Here is an 18,009-nt window from a genome sequence, read left to right as displayed (position 1 = left end):
TAAACACATCCATCACAAAGCTGTTTGGCGTACACCAGCGCTGGCACTCTCATCCCCTCCATGAAACCCCTTTTGAGGACTTTCTGTCCAGAGACCGCATCTCTGCTCCAGTTTACACTCCCCAACCTGCTTTTTCCAACGCTCCCCAAGGTAATCCCAGAGTTTACCAGGAATGGGAAGAGACGCACGAAAACAAGGGCCGCTTTAACCCCTATTTTAAAGCTGTAGTTCCCTCCTGGTTTAGTATATTTAGTTTGGGCACAGTTCTGAAACAAAAGGTATAAAGAAGCCAAGTTGTTGGGGCAGGGGGAGGGAAGAAAGTTGGTTTGATTTTGAGAGCCTTGGAAGATCATTAAAATTTCATAACAGGCATAAAAAAAGGTTGTTTGCTTATGAGGTCTCTAGTGTTTAAAGAGCTAGAGACAAAACTGTCGAGCAGTATATTCCAGTTTATCCTGTGGAATAGGAAGGAATGGCCCCAGACGTAATTACAAGTAAGTAGTGCAGCGAGAGAGGGGAAAAAGCTCAGGAAATGTGATGTCTAAGAACTTTTTTTTGTCGGTGTTTAATTAGTTTGCCCGGTTGTTTGTTTGTGGGGTTTTCTGCGATCTGCCTCAGTCGTAACACGTTGGATCCTTTGATGGTGAAAGTGAGGGATGGGGAGAATTTTTGCTTCCGAATTCAGTGCATCTTAAAGGAAAACCAGGGAACAAGAGTGAAATGTGAAGCTTGGTTTGTGAGTTTACAGAGCCGAAAGGCAGAGTGTGGGGTTTCAGTGGTGGTCTCGCACTCACTGACTTTTGCGTTTTTATGCACTGAACAAGCAACATGAGGGAGAGTTTTACAAAAGCAGGGAAATGGTATCTCATTAATATTTCTACCTAGCAAAAAAAAAAGAAGGGAATAATAACATTAGTGGTTATAAAACAGCAGGGAGTTGATGATGAATGTTAGGCTGTATATGAAAACTACTATACAAGGCTGTATAGTTTTTTAAAAATATGTTCCATTTCTTTAACTTTACTCCTTAAAAATACATTAACATTGAATTGGAATTTAAAAACAGAATAACATCGTTTGCAAAATATTCCTCTGAAACACAGAACTCCTGATCTGAAAAACAAAATCTGTCGTAAATCATAGAACACATTAGCAGCTGCGATACAGAAATTGAACATTAGAAAATGTTCTCTTGGCAAAATAACGTTAACAGCCTGTATGTTTTAGTGTTGCAAACACTAGTAAAGGAATTATATTACTGTCAAGGTTGCAGATATCTGTTCCATTTTAAAGTCACAACATAATACTTTTAAAAAAGTCATTAAGAGTGAAAACAGTTTTCTATGTTAAATCACATTTATGAAAAGCAGAAACTTATTGCATTGTATTTTATTATGAACCTACTTTTAGTTGTCTGTAATGTGTACAGTATTATTATATTTAATATTATAATTCTTGCAGTAAAAGATGTGTATCTTAATTTCCTATTTTATTTAAAAAAAAAAACAAAACAAACCCACAAGACCTAGAAAAAATAATCCTACTTATAATTACCTGTAGTTTAAATGATTGTTAGTAACCGTCAAGATGAACACAAAGAAAACACATTGAATTATTTCTTCAAACTGCATAATATTTTCTGGTTGTTTTAATGAATATAGTACATTATCTTTCCTCTATGTATAACTAATATGCACACTTCACACCCCTAAGAACATCCTTATAATTAGGGAAAGAATTTTTAAAAGTATACAGCTAAATTAAAAGTAAAGTCCTGTTATTTCTTTTGGTATCTGTGATCCTAAGATCATTAAGTGCATTAAGTCAGTCCTCTGTTTCAAAATATTCATCCCACAAGGAGAGTTAATTATTTTCTATTAGGATGTAGCTTTCTCCTTATTTTTCTGTCTCCTGGGAGTAGATGAGTTTACTTACTTTTCAACTTTTACCTACCCGTGTATATAAATAAAACACTGAGATTAATTCTGTAGATTGTACATGTGTAAAATCACATCATTGTTTTAAGGAGTTTCCCAGATAGGTGACAGATCCAAGCCAAGATGAAGTTTATGAGTCATTTCTATCTGCTGTAGAGGGATTTGGATCTGAATGCTGGACTCCTTACAAATTGGAGGCTGTACTTTCATGAGAATATGGATTTTATCATTTTCTAAAATCAGGAATAATTATCCATGTAATAGTTTAGACTATAGTTCGAGAGTGTAGTTTGGTTTAATAATGATATCTTCCTCCATAGACTTTGGACTTACCCTGGCTTTGTGGCTAACATAGCACTTGTCAGCTTATTTCTCGCCCATTTGTTAATAAAACGCTGTGCTTTGGCTTTGAGTTTGCATGGAAAAACAACAATTTTTTAACTTGACTCAGACTTTATTATTTTTCAAAAACAGACAATGTGTTACTCATATGAAAGTTAACTCCACATTCTGATGATTAACAGAGTAACCTGAAATCTCATTACCTTTACTAGAAAGCAGAGAAGTCTATGAGCTTACAGGAATTCTAGAGTCAATGAAGGTTCAAGTGCTTTTTGACTTTTATGCCTCGCTGTTGCGTTGCACATGACTTTTCTTATTTGGAACGGAGAGGAGGCTCTGTAAAGGGTTAGTTTAGACTAAACACAGTATGGAAACAAGGACTATGTTGTCACATCAGGTTTGACGAACACTTAAAATCTAACTTAGGTCTCCAAGTCCTGCTGTAATGCAAATGAGAATGCTCTTGCTGGGAACATGTCATTCCCGTGAACGCTAAATGCTGTCATGCAAGCCCCATGGGAGCAAGCTGAAGTAAGTCCTCCTGATTTAAGAGCTATTACTGATGCTGCTATTATTACTTTAGAGGGGTACAGCAGGGATTCACAACCTCAGTTCTCAACCTTTCCCTTATTTCTACATGGAAAGAAGTGGCAAGGCTCCCAGCAAGACACATTTGTTGTCCCAGTATGTAGGAATAATTGAGGAAGGCTCCTGTTATGAAGCTTCATTGGTATAAGGAACCTCCTTTAGATCATTTTTCTGTGAGAAAGCTTTAAAAACATTACTTCTATTTAAATGCCCCAAAACAGAATCAGTGGGTGCACTTTGCACATGCTATAGATATAACACCATTTATGAGCCCAGAAGGCTTCAAGCCTTTGCCAACCTGAACAGCTGAGAGAGCACGGAGTGTCTTACCACTGTTTGTGCACGGGGAGCTGACAGTGCAGCACTCCTCTCCCTGATCACTGAATCTGTGCCCTATAACTGTCCAAGTTGTATGGGCCACCCCAGAAAGTCTTTTGAAGAGATGGTTGAGGATCAAGTTTGTACGGGATAGGTGAAAAGTAGGATTCTACTTAATTTATGATCTTTCTATTGGTTTATGCAAGCATAATTCCCAAGCTCACATTGGCAAAGAGTGCAGAAGAAGCCAGAAGCATCATGGGCAAGGTGTGGTTGACCATTCCCAATAACACAACCAGTACCGCTGACTTTCCACTCAGCTCGCACCCTAGTACAGAAATCTCTTCTTGCTTGGGGACTGTTTGCATCCTGTCTGCTCCAACACTTGGAAATAAAGACCTTTTTATCTCTGGATTTTCATATTCAGAAGAAAATTATCTCAGGCCATAAAAAACATATCTTTCTTAGCTCTCCTGAGGGCATAGCAGCCCAAGTCTTCAGCATGGCATGGAAACGCTTACTGCAGGCTTAGAGCCATAAATACGTCCTTTCTCTTCCCTTTGCTCCCCATTACACTTGATCATGACACAGCCAGTCATATGTTCTTCTCTCTAAAGGGTGGCAACTCTGAAAATGCCAAATATGTGGTTTATCTGTGGTTAAGAAAATGGTCCCTTCATGAGCTGAAAGCTTCTCTCCTTTCTGTTACAGTCCCTGCCAGAACCCTTAAACTCTCAGAAACTTTCCTCAGCACTAGCATTATTGCAGTTTCAGTGCCCCAGGAGAGGCTGAAGACCCTTATGCTTATGTGTGCCTTATCACAGTCACTGTTTGCAGCAAAGTAAGGACAGGAAATGGGGATGAAGCAGATAAATGAGGTTGTAATAGGCTGGGGACCAGATGTAAAACCCAATCTACCAAATTCAGGAGAGAGGCAGCCTATCCTTTCCTGCTCCCAGTGCAGTCTTTTCCTTCTGACAGTTTGCTGAAAGGACCTGTATTGTGTATTACTTAACACATCTGTGAAGGTACTGCAAGCTGATGCTTTCTCATTTATATCTTAGTGGCACAAAAAGAAGATGTGAAAGAACAATTCATCCCAGATCTCTCATTCTACACTGCCTCCAAATGTGGTAAAACCCTGAAAAGCACTGACATAGGAGTTCCCTGCTTGTCCCGGCCTGATCCTGAATGGCACCAACACCCACTGACTTTACCCTCTAACAGATGCTTAGGCAAAAGGAAGACAATTCGGGTAAACGGTCAAAAAGGGGCAGTTTATCTCCAAAATGCACCCTTTAAATACAGGACACAGTGCATTGTGCAACAGAGACTGAATACAACATTGGCCAGATTCGTTGTGTGGTCCTTTATTACTTTACTCTGTGTCCAATGGAGAGTAAGGAGAAAGGGAAGGAATAAAGCCTTCTCAGTCTGGAATAAAGCTCAGATCTCAGCTCCTCAAACTCAATAAAGGAGCAAGGGAGCATGGTGCCTGCAGACAGATTTTCTCTGAACAGTTATCCCACCCTAGTCTATGATTCTATGACCCCCTTGGTGCTGCCTGGACAGGGGCAGTGCAGAATGGGACAGTGAGGCAGCCTGCCCTTCCTGCCCTCCACACCAAGCAGCTGTACTGGAAGACAGCTGATGGCCGTGTTGTACTCTAGCATAGGCATGTTTCAACTGGACAGCAAGCTGCTGACCATAGGGCGTCTGTATCCTAACACCTTCCCCTGCCCTTCACCTTATTTAGCCCTTTGCGATAGGCTGCAATGAAATAATGTTCACAGCAGCAAGAACACAAAATAACTCATGATGTGCCTCAAACTGTGAGAAAAGAGTATTCAATCCTCCCCAAACACAGACCTGCTCACTTCAAAGGGGGTAATATTTAGATAGTAATCAACATTGCATTTTATTCCCTTTCCTGGCCCAACGTGCGTATTTGCTCAGCCACGGTTTCTGCCCGTCAAGAAAACCTACCGTGATTGATGCGCAGGGTGGGGTGAGTGGAAACATGAGTCTGAGCAGTGCCTGGATTTCAGGAACCACCCCAGTGGCTCAGATGCTGTGGGGCTGCAGCCGGCCACCCAGGGCCAAGGATTTTCTCCTGGCTCATTTTATTTATAGCCACCAAGCCGGGATAAAGCTACGGTTGAGCTGGGTTTCTGTGTTTCCCACTACACTTTCTAAATTAACACTTTCTCCCATGTAAGTGAGCAAAGAAACATCCTCCCTGTCTTGGGGATTGGGAAATAGGAGCAAAGAACCAAATTGCAGTCTCAACATGGAATTTACGACTCCCAGGCGGCACAAGATATCCCTCTTGACATCTCTGCCACCTTCAACATCTCAGAATGATCAACTGGGGAGAAGCAAATTTCTTCAGTTCTCAGATACTGTGGTAAATATTTAATAAAGAATCAGATTAAAACTGGATGCTGCTTGTATTTTCTTTTTCTTAAGCTGGCATCTGTAGCTTCTCGTGCTGTTATTTATGAAACAACTTTATTAACTTATGACGAAAGTAGGCATTTGTTATGCAGTAAATTTAAGTTTCATAGTCAATGGAGGTTTTGTGGTCTGGGAAAAAGTAAACATAAACCGAAAATGTCACTTATTCCTATTCTTGTTTGACCCAACAAGAATTAAAATCAGATGTGTAATTGGTGAAATTCCTTGAAGGAAATGCATCTCCTTTGTTAGTGATTGTTAGCTAGAAACACCAGAGGCTCAGATGATGTAATAGCCAGACGTCTGCAGACTTTAAGAACAATTGTCATTTATTTCCAGGAATAAGAGGAAATTTCTTTCTGCTGGTCTTCCCACATCATTCATCCTAGCAGGGAAAGATCCTTTCCAAGGCATTTCAGCAGTCAGTAATTCTATAGATCTGTATGGGTCACTCCACTTGACAGATAGATTGGGATCTATTATCAATCCTAGAAAAAATAGAAAAGAAGTCATAATATGAGAATGGAGCCAGACTGGTGAGAACACACTGCTGGTAATACCAAATTATTCAGGAGCTGAAGATGAAGGCTGGCTGTGATGAGATGCCAAAAATCCATCTGCAAGTACATGGTTGAGTGATAAAACATCAGGTAAAATTCAGGGTAGATAAATGTCAAGGGATGTACATGTGGGAGGAGGGTCCTGGAAATCGTCTAAACGAAACTTTAACTCTGTTATAGTCTAAACTAACTCTAATCGTAGAGGAGATTTAAAGCTATAACAGAGAAACGCACAAAAGTTTTTGTACTGTGAAATAGATTCAAGTTGTAGCTCTCATAAAGCAAAGTAAATGTTAGAAATTACAATGAAAAAATTAAGAGTATTAAAAAACAAAAAAAAAAGTGGTGTTATTTGATAAATCTTCGGTGCATCTCCACCTGAAATGCCTGAAATCTTCCAGCTCCTGAAGGAACTAGTCAAACTGGAAGAGTCTTAGAGGATGGCATCAAGGATAATTAAAGACTAAGGCTTCAGTGTGAGAACAATTAAATAGACTAGGTTTCTTCAGCCAGAAAAGATGATGACTGAGAGGATATGATGGAGTTCTCAGGAATTATGAATGACAAGGATAGAATAGCAAGCAGCTGTTCACTGTTTTTTCCTTCTAATACAAAACTCAGAAGCATGAAATGAAGCTGGTAGCTGGCAGTTTAAACCAAAAAGGAGCAATCCTTCTTGACACCATGCTTAGTCATCTTGTGGAACTCCTTGCCACAGGATACAGGGAGTGCTAAAAGTTTACTGGATACATTCATGAAAGAAAAACTCATTGGAGGTTTTTAAAATCCATCTGGGTTTTGTATTAAACAGAAAGGCTCCATGTCTGGTTCAGAAAGTGCCTGAGCCAGAAACCACTGTAGGTTGGGCAAGCATTTTAGGGAAGCATCACTGTAGAGCTGACCTACATTTGTACTCTTTCCTGAGCTCTCGCTACTGTTGCAGATAGGAGGTTATTTGGCATCAACTTCTAGTCAGACCTGTTAAAGTTGTTCATATCTTCTTGTGAGCCTCAGCTTCAAAGTGATAAGTAATTCCAGACAAATACATTCCTTATGTTCTCTCTTAAATCCAACAATAATGTTAACTATTAAGTCAGGTGATGACAAGTCAGTGTGTAGTAGCTTCAGGTCTTGGAGTTCTCCTTTTCCAGTTCCTATTTTCCTTCGTACTGGGCTAAGATGACCCCAAGCAACCCACAGGTGCTTTAGGGGCATATCCACACGGGTGGACATCAACTCCTTCTGTGTCTTGAAAGCAGGTACCTGTAGCAGAGCAGCCAAGAGACAAGCTGACTTAGATAATGCACAGCAGGAGGCAAACAAGATTAGTGTGGCGTCTAGGCTCACTTTGGCTTTACATCTGTGTATCACAGGAGCAATGGTGCATCTGTCCTGTCAAGGAGATATGCCCAGATTTTCTTCTATGACTAAACTTTGATGTGCTAACACAGCAGTTGGAGCTCAGAGTGTTTTAGCAGGGAGGAAAGCTAGCTTAAAAGCATTACTTTTGGCTCTAAACTAGCAGAAGACCTCCGTAAGAGGTATTGACACTCTTGTGACCAGCTACTCCAACTTCCAATTGCCTCGCCAGGAATTTTAAAATAGTTATTTTGGGTTCTGGGAAAATAAAGATGTATTTTAGTGAAGCATTTGATAGTCTCATAAAATCTTAATTGAAAGATTGACTCAGTCTTGCCTGGATGTAAGTACTTGCCTGTGGTCTCTGCATTGGCTGAAATACTAGAAACTAAGATAAATTTCAACATGTTGGGTTTGAGGACATGAATGATGTTATGGCTGGAGAGGAAAATAACTTAAATAATTTCTTCATTAATAAACTGGAAGACACAGCAATGCAGATAGATAAGGAACACTTGTGAATGACACTGGAGCTGAATTAATTCCCCAGTAACTCAGGCTAAGTCATGTCCACCAGAAAGAGACTACATGCATGTAGGGGTACCTGTATGTGACTACCAAGTGGGCAACACATTTGATCTCTGCCATGAAATGGCAATGAAAAACTTGTCAGCTACGGGGGCTCCATAAAGAGACAGATGAAGCTTAATCAGCATAAGAGATAAAAGTATTCCAAAATGTAGAAACAGTGATTGTCTAGTTTCTTGAATGCTATTCGATTCAGGAAATGTCAGCAAGACATCAACAATACAGAGAGAGCTTGGAGAAGGGGAAATGGAGAAAGAAAACACAAAAAAACCTAATAAAAATGATGGAGAGCCAAAGGGGACTGGCTTATGAGAAAAGATTAGAAGGTCTAAATATGTGTAAGTTGGCCAAATTATGACTAAAAGAGGTTATGATAACTGTCTGCATGTATACGAGGGCTGTAAACCACTAGGAAAAGAAAGACATTTTCTGATTTGCATAACAAGAAATTTAGGAGACATCAGATTAAATTAAAGAATGGAAAATGTTGAATAAAACCCAGGAATTGTTCCTAATGGTAAACTTGATCAGAATTTGCAAAACTTTCTGTATAAATTGGTCTGAAGAAAACATCGAGGAGATGTGAGAAAGCTGCTTGGATCCCAGCTGTTAAAGACATTGGCTTCTAATGCTTCCTGTGGCAAAGTGAAGGAAGAACAATCGACAGCAAAATCAGTGGAAAGGGTTTGGCTTTCTTTGTTTTCTAGTGCAGGAGACCAGCAATTTCAGAAGGCTCTGCCAATAGTCCTGCTATTAAAAATGTAGAGAGTGTATCCAGAAAGCTCTCAGCCACAAATGAATGTGGGTTTCTGAGAGCTTAAGGCTGCACCCTCCCTCCTTGAAGGATTTCAGAATACTTCTCAGGAATCCCTGCCAGAACACAGCACCGATGTGCTGTACTTGGGAGAACACAAGTGCAACAAAAGACGGAAGAAGCATCATTTACATAGCCAGCACAAACATAAGGTGATATAGGACAAGCTGGTCCAGCTCCAGTCTTCTTGAAGTGGTTGCTGACCAGAAATCCCAGCAAGGTGCTCAAATGTAGGCACCAATTCCCATGTTGTCTTTGTGGTACACCCAAACCACAGGTGGAATCTATATGTACTGGGGTATGTCCACACGACCACGTGGCCTTACTCTCTTATTGGAAGCTGTTTCAAGCTGGCAGGAGGCAATGTAACATGGACTTTCTACCTGGCATTTGTGCCCATGTTTCTGCCACAAAACCGCTTCCATTGCAGGAATCAGAGAGCAAGTACTTCTACAGCACAGGCCACAGTGTGCTGTGTTTCTTGCAGGGCATAAGACCATTTAATTGAGGTGTCCTTGGGGGTTTCTATTCCAACAGAAGCTGTGCAGCAGGTTTAAGAAGAGGCCATCAGCAAACCTGTTGTGCTACTATTTGATTTTGGCTGTAAACAACTGATAGAAGGTTCTCAGCGCTGAAATGCTGGATAAAAAAAGCAGATTGGCAGATGAGGCTTTGGAGCTCCTCCAAGCACCAGGACTTTTCCTAGCGATTGTCAGCATGATCAAGATCTTATTTCAAGATCCTTAAGTTTCTAAGTCACTGTTTGCTTCTGAAAATCATCTCCTCCTTGCTCTTAAATAGCCTAATTTTCTAAAAAACCTGAAGACTGAGCATTTCTACTGAAGTTTGAGGGCGGAATGAGGAAACACTCAGCACCTTTTTGAATCACTGCACAGTTTGTGTCATTTCATTATCACCTTACAGTGTTCTTAAGACAGGTCTTTATCACATCCTTAGATTGCTGTAAGCTAATCAAATACATATAGGTAGCTGGCATCAGTTCAATAATATGGATTGTATCAAGACTCAGGATTTTCATATTTCAAAGAATGTTATGATTTTTAAAATCACAAACAGGAACGTATTTATGCATCGACCCATGCTGTGTGCTGCATTATCCACTTAGTCTCATGTTACAAAAATAAGCTGTAAACACTTTTGATGAAAGGATTGGACACTTTGTTTACACCCTGAGAATGCACTTTTGTTTTAGTGCCCAGTTTCACTTTGGTGTTTAACCTTTCCCCTCTGTTTTACATATATTCTGTCATTTCATTCCAGCTTGCTATTTATTTATCTCTGTGCAGTGAAAGAAAAAGGAAATAATATTTAAAAAAAAAACGATAAGTAAATACATTTGCAAAAAATGTGTTCACTCGGCTTTTAGCTAAATATAAGCAGAAAAGCAGAACCTGTTTACCCTGAGAGTGTTTTGGTTGGGGTCTTAGGTGATTTCCATTGGCGATGAACGAGCATTAGCTAAAAGCAAAATGAAAACCTTTTACCTGTCAAGACATTAATTAAAGTTTAATTAGCTCCTGTTTGCATAGTGCTTTGAAGATGTGAAAGCATTTTGGAAATACTGTGCCTTTTAAGGCCTGCACTGGCTACTTCTAGAGTAGTTTTTGGCATTAGAAATATCCAGTATGGAATTGGGGTTTACTGCATCACATCGAGGGCTTGCTGTCTAATGTCTATCCAGGGTTGTGATGGCAATGCAGAAGAAACACACAAACTGGCACCTCCATAAAAGCAGGCTTTTCATATATGTTTTTAAAGGCTGGAATCCACCCCTGGCTTGGGCTTTCCCACAAATTAAGCCTTGCCTCAAAGCCACGCTGTGCCAGAAGAAGTGAGTGCAAGCACCATGACTCTCACTGGATGGCCCAAGCCAACCCACTCAGGATCAGGTCTTCATCACAAGGTCCACCTTCTGCAACAGAGCCAATCCTAAAGACACTTAAAATACAATGAAAGATTAATTTTTAGTGTACTTAATGCCTTTTGCTGTCTGAGCAGCCACACTGAAGGCCTTCCTTCTAAGACAGCCTGCACAGACTAAGAGGCAAGTCAGTATTAGTCAGAAATATTGGCAAAATTATTTCCTCCCTCCAGGAAGCCCAATTTTTTATGGATTTTATTGTTCTTTCTAGGCACTGTGGCAGAAAAAAATCTTAAAGGAGAGCTTTGAAGCAAGGAAATAAGTTAGCTGGACGGGTATTTATGGTAGGATGTCCTCCCAGCTCTGAGGAACAGGGTGTGAGAAAGAAAATGTAAGTAGTGTGGTGATGGATGATGCTGTTAAGGGTGGGTGGCTGTAGTGGCATGGTCATGGGATATTGAAACACAAGAGTGCCAGGCTGTGAAGTGCATGGAAAGGGAGAATCAGCACCTTGGACTGAACAGGATAGAGAAGGGGAATCCAATAAAATCTGATTTCTAGAGAGAGTTTCCGTGGATTTCTGATAATCGTCTGCACCCTTCTGACATTTTTCTGAACCACCAAATTCTTCTCTTTTTTTTTTTGATGTTTAGCCATCACTAATTGCAAATGAGCACTTTGGCTTCTTTTTCTCCCAGACCTTTAAACTGCCCAGGCACGATTAAACAGTAAAAAATGTCACAGAATTCGCAGAGAGAGAGAATAATAGTGAAATCTGTTCCTCATTTTTTTTATATTTCATATGGGATGCGAACCGTTTACTCCATAGTAATTGCAGATGTTAGACTGAGACTGTAATAATGTAGCTGGCAATAGCTATTGCTTTACCACAAAAAGCTTCCCAGTAGCATTAAAAAGACAACAGAAACAATAGTTTCAACACATTCATATGTACTAGTATTCTGGAAGCACTCAAGCTACTGATTTATCATGTAAACTTTTGCTAGTGAACATATGAACTCCAAATATTTTCTCATGCTGTGTTTAAGAGATGACAAATCCGTATTCTTTTCAATCATGCAATCTCTTAAATTTGCAGACAAGCTTTGCCTTCCCATGGATTAAAAAACTCTTTAATTTGTATCTAATACATACCAGAAAAAAAAATACATTCTTTGTTTTTTTTCATTTTCTGTTAACATTTGTGCTTTCCTGTTTCTTTGCCCATTGCAATCTGGTGCGCTGGATTGCAACTTCAAATTAACATCTAAAATTTATTGTAGTCCTTGAAAAAGGTTTTATAGTCTCTCTGGGCATTGAGCTACCCTGCATAACATGAATTAGGTGGTATGTAAAGCAAAAACACCCTAAAATTGACCATTCCAAGCTACATGGACGCTCTTATCACACATTTTCACGTGCAAGACGAGACCAGGCGCATGTCACTGTGCCTTCAAAGTACCACATTTTTGTCACAGATGTTTTGCATAAATAAATGGTGTCATACAGGCTGATTAAATCAATACATCTGTATCAACTCTCAGTTCCTGACAGCATGTTCCAGAGGATATCTTCTGCTCCCACTGTACCCTTTGAAATTTTAGATATAAACAAACAATAAAAATAAAACTACCTTGTTTTTCCCAGGTTAACTTTTCATCTTTATCTAACAACAACAGTAGCTGCTCTGATTATGGTGGAGGAAAATAACAGGCAGATAATGCGGATGAAGCTGTTTCAGTGCAAGGTTATCCAGTCTGGTGGTACTGTAAACCGCAGGAGCAAAGCCCAGCTCCAGTGTCATCAACTCCCTAAGCTGGAATGTTCTTCTACTATAATTTAGGTTTTCCGACCATTCCTTTCTAATCCAATGGTCATACAGAGAAGCTTCATTTTCTTTCCATCCATTGTTGCATATTTGTGTGTTTGGTACAGTAGTGTGAGATTAGGAAATTTCAGTTTGAAAGAGGGCCTTGAGACTGTGGTTTCTGGCTGTGTTTGCATTGCAAGGAGGTCATTTCTCCATTGATACTTGATGAAAGCAGTGAGATTTGTAGCAATAATGTCACATTTTGTACATGCTTTTTGTGTCTGGATATCTCCAAAGCCTTTACCTACCATGTGTGTTTACTAATGGTATTAACAGTGTGAGATCAGAACTGGGAGCTTGGATTTTAGGGACTTATGGCTACCAGGGGAAAAAAAAATGTCCCATGGATAGCATTAAAAGTTTTCTATTTAAATTAATAGCAAGTAAACTGATGAGTAACATATGATAAAAAAGTAATGTTTTGCCCTGAGGACAGACTCCCATTAGGATTTAAAGATCACATTCTCCTCTGGTTGCCTGCTTCTGCCTCACTTCCTGGGCTTACATCACTTACAGAGCACTCAGTGAGCTGGTGACAGTATTTCAACACCTACCCATGCCATTCTCAGGTCCAGAAGGTAAACTGGTCTGCCCAAACTCAACAGAAGCAACTGAATTTTGTGCCCTTATGCCAGTTGTACAGATTAGACTTATTTTTATACGTGATTGTACTTGGTTTGCTTTTGAGAATAGCTCTATGCTCCGACACGCTATCTACAATCATGTTGATGATTATTAGAGGTAAGAGTGAATGAACCCAGGACATAGCACAGCAGGGCATATGCATTCTTGACAAAAAGCACATTTTTGGTGTCAAGGATTGCCAGGACCCTATTTTACAAAATAAAAAAAAAATCTTGGAATCAGAGTAGATAGGTTAAAAGCATTAACAGTCGGGATTTATTTACATTATCCTCCCACTACTCTTTTTAGGTGGTTTACAGGTTCACCACCAGAGACAGGATCTGAGCACCTTTTATATAAAACTAATAGCAAGGTAATTACTATACATGAGCAATCAATTTAGGAAAGAATGAGGGAGAAAATGTGTCTTTCCTCTCACCAAAGATGTGAGGTTTTATGAGTAGTTGGAATATTTCTGTGTTCGTTATCTGTGCCTTGGCTTGGCTTATCTTCAACCCCTAAGTTTTACAGAAATGTATCTCTGTATCACTATGACCTTCCAAAGACATCAGTCTGGCTAGGAAATCCAGAGAATTTCTGGCATTGAGGGTACTGACTCACTCATTGTTCGTGTTCATTGTCAGTTCAGGAATTTCCTCTGGTTTGGTTGGAAGGGAAAAATCCAGCCAATGGCATTTGTTGGTATTTTGCTGTTGTTTGCCAGCAGTCTAACCCCCAAAATATTTTCTCTTCTCAACAGCATCGTGTTTCTGATTAATCAGGGTCAACTCTTCTTTTTCTCTCCTGACCTCTAGTAGTGACCCCAATGTTCCTTTTAATTTCCTTGATCTATTTGCTACATTCCCAGCCAGGTCTCTGGAGTGCTGATGATTGAAAGTCATTTCCAAGCACCTTCAGCTGCATTCTGATTTAAGTTAAACTGGTTCGAATCAAGACTCACTCTGCAGTAATCAGTGGGCAAAATTGACGTGGGAGCCAAACCACAGTTTATAACATTAAGGATTATGTCTTTCAAGGGGAAAAAGAAAGCTCTCAGATAATCTCTATAGCATTTGCCTTGCCTTACTAATATCTCTTCCTGTCTTTCTCATCAGCAGAACATCTTCTTTATGAAGGTGCTTTCCCAGCTCCCTTGGATAGAAGACACCAAGACAGGAAAATAGCTGTGTTTGATGGAGCACAGCCACGGGATCCTGGATCTGCTCCTGTCTCTCTAAGTGACTCTGTCCAGCCTGTTACCCATGGACCCCAGACTGACAATAGGAGCTATTTTTGAGACATGCTCCTAGGGAAAAAGATGGAGCTAGTCTTATTCTCACCAAAAAAAAAAGAAAGACAGCAAGGGAATAAATAATATCTTCACTTATTAAAGAACATATTTCAGGCTGGATTTCACCCTGTCTCCAAGTAACCGTGCCTTCTGCTAAAGAACAGTTCTGATAAATGTCTTCTGTTTCCATAAGCTTGCATCTGGGAGGTATAAACTGTGTCAGAGATGAACTCAAGCTGTGATGTTCGAAGAGTCTGGCTGGGTCTGAGCTTTTGGGGCTGTGCTCAGGACCTCAGGAGGCAGATACTGCTCAGCGGAGTGTGGGGGAGCTAGCTTTGACACAGAACGTTTCTGCACAAGGAGGCCCAGATGATGGATTTGGACTTGAAAAAGTAACCATAACATATTTACACCATAATGTATATAATGGGATGTGTGTGTGTTTGCGAAGGAATGCTGGAAGGGGGTTCGTGTAATAAGGCATGATTTATGTTGTCTGAGTAGAGGATGTAGCCTTCTACCCGTCTGGGAATTTCATCATGGTAGAAAAACAGTGAGGTGAAAAGGCATCCTTGCTTTAGGTGATCTAACCCTGGTCCAGCCCAGTAGCATCTGAGAGCAGGTTACCACAAGCACAGTCATGGTGCCAGGACTTACAGTTTCCATTTCCCCACAAAGACCAGTTCACATTATCCAGCGGAGATGAACAAAAATTCCATTTGCCATGGTGGGCTCATTAGTTACAGGTGAAATTTTGCTCTCCTCACTGCCTTAAACCCCTTAAGGGTACTTTGGGTCCATTCCTAGTCCCATTAAAGTCAATGGGAGCAGGATTGTGCTCCAGAAGGTATTATTCTTAATTTAAACATTAATGGCTGAAGTCTCTGTTGTTAATAATAATAACCCCTTGGAAAATTCAGACTGAAATCTGTTTCCTTGCTGAATTTCTTTTCTCCCATCAGGCATGCAAACTGGTTTGTTATTGTTGGGTTGCTCTTGAGTGCTTTGGGTTGCACACACTGGTTTGTTATTGTTGGGTTGTCCTTCGGCGCTGGGCCATGCACACTAACTAATTTGTTATTGGAGTGTTGCTCTAAGCTACACACTCCAGTTTATTACTGATGGGTTTTTCACTGCATAGGGCTGCTGTCCTTGTTTAACGATTATTATTACTGAGGTCTTTTGTGAAACTCCTACCCACACAAATAGTAGGGCAAAAACTGTGGCAAATTTAATGCAATGTTTTGGGATTAATCTATTTTGCTTAGCTTTTAAAAGGGGACTAATTAAGGCTTTCAGAATTAGGAAACTTGCTTCTCACTTTAATATGGTTTAAAATACCATTTCCTTCCCTACTTCCCCTTCTTCCCACATCCTTCTTTTGAAACATAACTTTTATAGGTATCCTATCTTCCATCTTAATGCTTCTGTTAGCTTCCTACTGGCCTTTCAGGAAAAACTTCTTTATGGAAGATTTCCTTTCAGGTTCAGTCCAAGAGCAAATACTCATGACCCTTGAACTTCATACTTATTCTTTCCTGTAATGTCTTCATTTCATTTTAGTTCATACATTGATCATCATCAGGAAAACGGAAAGAAAAATGATTGGAAAGTATTAGATGGACAAGAATCTGGTATGTTTATATGATATAAAGCATGATTCTTCATGACCATCATTACTGAACAGTGTCATGCTGAATAAAATTTTTGTTTTCCCTGTTCCACAAGCAGTACCACTGGTGATCTGGTAAGGCTAATTTGGTGAAACTGAGATGATCTTCCAAGCCAGAAATAGCTGTAAGAAAAGACATGGTAGAAACCAACTAAGACATTTGAAATTACCAGTTATTACCTCTTATTTTCCTCTGTCAAACTTTTTTTTTGTACTCTAAAATTTCTAATTGGAAAAAAAAAACAAAAAGAAAGTCAGTTGACTGAAGTAGGTATATACATTGGCAAAGGTGACATAAAAGAGCTACCTAGTGAATAGGATTGCTCTCCACAGCAGTGATGATTTCACTGTTATGTTCATGTATTTATATAAGGAAAGAGAGAAATATTACCTCATAATCATGCAACATTAACTGCAAGACACATCCCACTCTCTTTCTTCCATGTACATACCTGGGTTTGTGTGTGTGTGTTTTCAATCCAACTAAATGAGTGTAAAAACCCAAATGGAAGTAGAGGACTCAAGGCTGAAGAGACCTTCTGACTGCTAAGTCTAACCGCCTGCTATCAAAGCTTCCCACATCAGTCTTGTCGAGCTCCATCTAGAAACCACTTAGGGTTTGAATCCACATTCCCTGCTCCTCTGGGCACATCTGGTCAGCGGTCATGAACCGAACATTCACCACAGACATGAATGTGGAAATGCCCATGCATTTTTTTACATATTGTCCACCAAACCCCAGAGAATGGATGCTTGCAGTTCAGAAAGAGAGGGGATTATGAGGTTTGTTTTAAGGAGAGGTCAGCTAAGGCAGAGCAGTTCACCCCTCGAAGTCATGGGCAGACTGGGAGGAGAGCAACCAGGACTAAGAGGAAGGTCCCTGTCTCAGACTCACTTTTCAGCTCCTGGCAAAAGCCATCCAGAGGCTGAAGAAGGACTTTCACCATCCTGTAAAAGAAAGATTGTGCTGTTGGCGTGAAAGCATTCCCGGTCGGAACAGTTTCATCACATCACAGCTTCATTCTGGGAAGGGAAACACATTTTAAACAGATTTCCACACAGCAACATCCCATGCTCCCTACGGATGCTGCCTGCTCCTCAAAGTAAAAATAGCAGTATCTTTAGATTTTCCTAACCCAAACACCACTTGCTTCAAGTCTTTATTTTCTTTTAAATAGAATTCATTTTCTGAGGGACGCTCAGGCATGGATGGGGCCAGTTGCCTTCAGAAGTGTGCTCTGTGCCTGAATAAATGGAGGGAGGGGGCTCACTGCCAAACCCTGCCCTCAGATAAACACTCCCGATGCTCATTGACTTCACAAGCTGCCGGCACATATCTGAGGGCAGCTCTTGGCCTACAGATGTGTTGTTTTGGTTATTTTGCAATTCCAGTTCAAAAATGGATTTTTTCCTCTCTGAATAAAAGGAATTCAGTGTCACATCTCAGCCTGCTGGAAAATGAAGCCCACTGGGTTTATCAGCAATGACTTTTAACTACTGGGCTGTTTTGGGATTCTCATGTTTTACAGCCGGGATATAGGATCTCTGATATGAACACCCAAGGATTTATTGGTCCCACAAGGATGCAGGGGTTTGCTGGCAGTGCAGTTCAGAGAGTCAGGAGAAGTCAAAGGTTATCTTTTGTAGGGTAGTATGGGATTTACCAGCTGACCCTTCCCCCCTCCTCTGGTTCATCTGCTAAAATCA

This window comes from Pezoporus wallicus, unplaced genomic scaffold (assembly GCF_028554395.1).
Source record: "Pezoporus wallicus isolate ANWC-B61680 ecotype Strahan unplaced genomic scaffold, APGP_CSIRO_Pwel_v1 contig_7835, whole genome shotgun sequence".
NCBI lineage: Eukaryota > Metazoa > Chordata > Aves > Psittaciformes > Psittacidae > Pezoporus > Pezoporus wallicus.
This window is presented reverse-complemented; position numbering follows the sequence as displayed.